The 4,557-nt window shown below is 38.1% G+C and overlaps 1 long non-coding RNA gene across 1 annotated transcript; it reads left to right on the top strand.

Annotated features, from left to right (window-relative positions):
* The first annotated feature begins 2,872 nt into the window (after positions 1–2,872).
* Positions 2,873–4,318, top strand: LOC139838798 (uncharacterized). Its single transcript, XR_011756663.1, has 3 exons — positions 2,873–3,022; positions 3,907–3,982; positions 4,136–4,318. It is a non-coding gene; the product is annotated as an uncharacterized lncRNA (long non-coding RNA).
* The last annotated feature ends 239 nt before the right edge of the window (positions 4,319–4,557 follow it).

The raw sequence follows: 4,557 nt of genomic DNA, 5'->3' as shown, positions 1-4,557 counted from the left end.
CTTCTTTTCTGAACCCGAGGTCCAGGTTCCATCCAAACCTTCGAACTGCACTATCTTGCAGTCTCCAGGCAAGTTCACTCTTGCTCATGCCATATTGATTATTTTCTATCAATTTACTCGCAAAGCAATATACTTATCACTGCTGCATTGAAAATAAAATGTTACTTTTCCAATTATGAATATGACTATGTGGTGGGCAATGGAACCATGGTATGTGTTGATGGTGGAGGTTCCATTGCAAGGGTTCTACTCATCTAGGACTAATCACCAATGCCGTCTAGTGATTCTAGCGCCGTACATATCGCGTTAACCATAAGATTCTAATGGCTCTGGGAAGTCAGCTGTAACACCCCAACTTTTGCAACCTTGTTTAATTGTCCTTAGTGCAAAAATCAGGGGGAACAAAAACTTTTTCTATAGACTAATTAAGATGAATTGCCTTGATCTGTTTGTTATGATGAATTGCCTTGATCTGTTGGTAGATGAATTGTCTTGTTTTGCTTGTTGAGTTTTGTTTTGAGCTACCCTTAAGAACAACACCTCTAGTGGTTAAACAAGCAACTCACCAAATAAAACACATGTGTGGCTTAGGAAGAATTGTTTTCCTTCTTACTACATCAAACCTCTCTCCTGATGACAACATGAGTGTGCCATCTTGATTTTTCTCTTTGTGGTACAAGATAGCTCAATCATCCTTAATTCAAAACTTGGGATCGTCTACCCCTAGCTACATCCTTCTCTTATACCCACTCCTCCTGGATGATTCTGAAGCCAAGTCAACAATCTGTTTTGGCAGGCTTATAAGATTCCAACTTTGACAGTTGATCTCTTAGCACCCACAACTATTGTTGGTAACCTCAATACATGGATCTCATCTATGCAACACCCTCTTCAACCTCCACGTCTTGCATGTCTCAGTCAATCCTTGCATCACATATATTCAACTTGATCTTCTACACTATCTGGTATTTAAAGCACTAGATCAATTCCTCCTCTTTTACCTCTTGTTTTTAATCCAAGTTTAAATCTTCACAAAACCAAGAGTAGAATTGGTGGCTACATTATGTAGTAATCATCCACCCTTGAGAACATTTCTCCCTAAATTAGTTTTCTTTCTCAAAGACCCTATTGTTTTTCCTTCTCTAGTTTTGATCACAAAACTACTTCTAGTTTTATTAAATCTTTTCAAAATATTTCTTCAAGGAAAACAAGGAACTGAAATGGGTTTTGTTTTTCATCCCATTTTTACCAAGTACTGATTTCTAAAAACATTACTTTCTATTTTGTTTTCTTTTTAACAAAAGGCTTGTTTATGGTACTTATACCATTTCTTGTTTTCCTCTTGCTTATTTTACATTTAAGAAAAACTCTACTTTACTTGAGAAAGTAGGTAGAATATTTTGAACTCCTATGTTCCAACTAGTTTTATCTCAACATCCTCAAAATTCCATTTCACTTGAGTTCATTCCCAGTTGTCTCTAGACAATTGAGGTGTGTCCCATACCTTTCAATTAAACTCTTTTTCAAATGGCAACTCTTGCACATCTTATGCACACCTCTGATCTACCCCATTGTATTCCCCCATCCTCCAGTTTTTGATCAAATGGATGATCATTTGATACTTTCAAATCACTCCCAATTGACCTCTTATTTGAAGAACAAGTTATATTCCATCATACCCATCTCAATCCTCTATTCTTTTCCATTATCACATTGACCTCATGAATTGATGATTTATGTCACCATATTCATCCTTGTGAGTATATGGTTACTTCACTCACCATCTCTCATAGCCTTGATCTACCATTGTCTAAATCACCATCACCACCATCATATCTTAGACACCTCTTTTATCAGGTTAGAATGCCACCACCATCTACTTTAGCACCCTTGTGCATTGCTATCACTTTACCTAAAATTCTATATCTCTTTAGACCACCATTTTTGTAAAATGTTAGACACTCAACCTTGGGTGTCATGCATGTGTGGCAATACTCTCTTGATGATCACTTGTGCATGGACACAATCTTGGCCGGCCATGCCATGCATGGCACACAAGCATCATGCTTCTCCCTCTCTCTCTTCCTCACATAGTTATTCCATCTTGGGAAGCATCTCCTCCTTTGTCCCTTCCCAATGCCACAAATAAATTTCAGCTTGGGTCAAATATCTCTTCTCCAAGCCAGCCACCCACCTCCACCATCAAGAAAGAGGCAGCCAACCCCTCTCCCTCTATAAAAGGCCCTTGGCCGGCCAACTCCTCCCCCTTTGCTTCTCATTTTTGCACTCTTCACTCACTCCTCCACCTTATCTACTCCCTCACACTCTTCTCCTACTCTACCCCACGAAATTGCTGCTGCCCCTTGCTCCCATGGCCGGCCATGGCCATAGAAAGCTCACCAAGATGAAGCTCCCTCCTCCCTCAAGCTTCCCCTCACCATGAGAGCATCCCTCTCCTTCTTCTCCCCAACCCTAGATGGTTTTATATCCTCTTCTTCTTCCTCCTTTGCTAAGATTGGATCTTGATGCAGGTGCATGTTGGTCCAAGCATGGAGAAGCTTCACCTCTCCTCAGATCTGAAGTTCTTGAGCAAAGTTCGTCCAAATCCCTGCAGTAATTTCTGCTATCTTGCTGTTTCAGATTCTGGTATGATCTTGTAAAATCCGCCAAAACTCGTGTGAAGATCCAAATCGAGTGATTCAAAGTTCCACCGATAGATACGGAAAAGATATACAACTTGGCGTTGGTCTCATCCTCAAATCTGTTACTGATTCTCCTCGGTAAATAAAGTTCTGTAAACATGCAGAATCACAGTTTGTTAGATTTGCTCCGTTTTACAAAACCTTCTCGAGCAAACTCAACTGTGGGTGAAAGCCCTCTTCAGTACCTTCATTTTGGCGTTGGTTTCACTTCAAATGACCTCCTGAAAGTGAAATGGTTCACAGATCAAGATCTGGTCAGATCTGACTTTGTCGAATTAAACCAGGAGCTTGGAAACGAATTTTTGAATGAAACAAATTGGGTAAGAACCAGATTTGCAATACCTTTCAGATGCAGCTAACCTCATATTTGTATGATTTATGTACGGTTTTTGGTAAATTAAACTTGTTCTGTGTGTTCTGCAGACATGGCTGTTAGCTTTTAAATCACCAAAAATCCATTTTTGAACCAAATTGAGTGTTTCCAATTCGGTAGGACTAATGGATGTTTTCTTAATCATCTCAAACAAGTTTTAAGCATTTATCTGTTTTGTAAATCCAGAGGTAAAGCAAATGGTATAGACATGCAGTAATCTTGTCAATCCATTTGTAAGAGTTTCAGAAACAATTTGAACCCAAATCCAATTGTGTGTGCATCTCTGTTTAAATATTTTTTGAATGCCAGTGGTCTCATATTTTTAGGGTTTTTCTACGATTTATGGCTTACAGATCTTGTTTTCTGTACAGTCAGATTCAAAGAAATTCCTAAAATTTTAGGTTTAATATTTTTGGGTGATTCCAATTGGGTTAGTCTTGTAATAGTACTGGCTATCTAGGAAAAATATTATTAGTCTCTGTTCATACATTTTTGTTGCTGATAGTAATGTATATGTGTGACATGCATTGTTGAAGCAAAACTTTTCGGTTTATTTAAAACTCTTGACCAACTCTTTTTATTAGAAATGGGCAACCTTTGTTTTATGTTTGCAAAACAAAACCTCTGCAACTTAACATTAGCCCTATTGTTTTGCTTAAGTTTTCAAATGATGTGGAGTATGGTTTTCTTCCTATTTTGGATGTTGTGTAATGTGAGTAAACTAAGTTAGGTAAACTGTTTTCTACTTTTCCAAAAATGTTTTAAAATGTTTTGTGAATGTATTTGATGTCAAACTAATGCTCTTGTCCTCTTTATGATGTTATCTACCAGGGGATGTTTGGTTTATACCATGGTGATAACCGAGAGAGGCAATTGCTAAGTTGTGATACTCTCATACCTTTACTAGGTAAATAAAATGGGTTCTCTTTAAGTTGTTTGTGGTATCTACAAGTCCTTTGTATGGTAGCTCTTTATTGAATGGTTAAATTATGGTTGTTGTATGCTTGTTTTGTTGGTGCAATGTGATTGATTGTGTTCCTTTTATATTTTCCGGCGATAGATGCGAACAATTCCGGAAGAAGAAGTGGAATCGGACGAGGATTTTATTTATGTTGTTGGGATTCTTATATTGATGGAGTTGAAGAAGTCCGGGGACAAATAAGCCAAGGCAAGCCATCTTTTGATCTCTGATTCGGTGTCTAGTTGAATGTCATTTGTTGATGTTCAAAGCACCTTGGTTCTATGTGTGTTGTTCTCCTTAATATTGTCATCTATATTTGATTGCTAGTGGAGTACTCCCTAGTGGTGATACTCCATTATTGTCATTGTGATTATGGGATGCATGGTATCATGGCCGTGCTATTCCACTTGGTCATCTTGTATGCTCAACTTGAGCATCTTCCCTCTCAAGATAGTAACTTACACCACACTCACCACTTTAGTAATTTAGAGGTAACAATGTCAAGATCTTGGTGTAATTCT

This window comes from Lolium perenne, chromosome 4, assembly GCF_019359855.2.
Source record: "Lolium perenne isolate Kyuss_39 chromosome 4, Kyuss_2.0, whole genome shotgun sequence".
NCBI lineage: Eukaryota > Viridiplantae > Streptophyta > Magnoliopsida > Poales > Poaceae > Lolium > Lolium perenne.
Note: the sequence above shows the minus strand (reverse complement) of the source record. Positions and strands in the feature narration are given on the sequence as shown.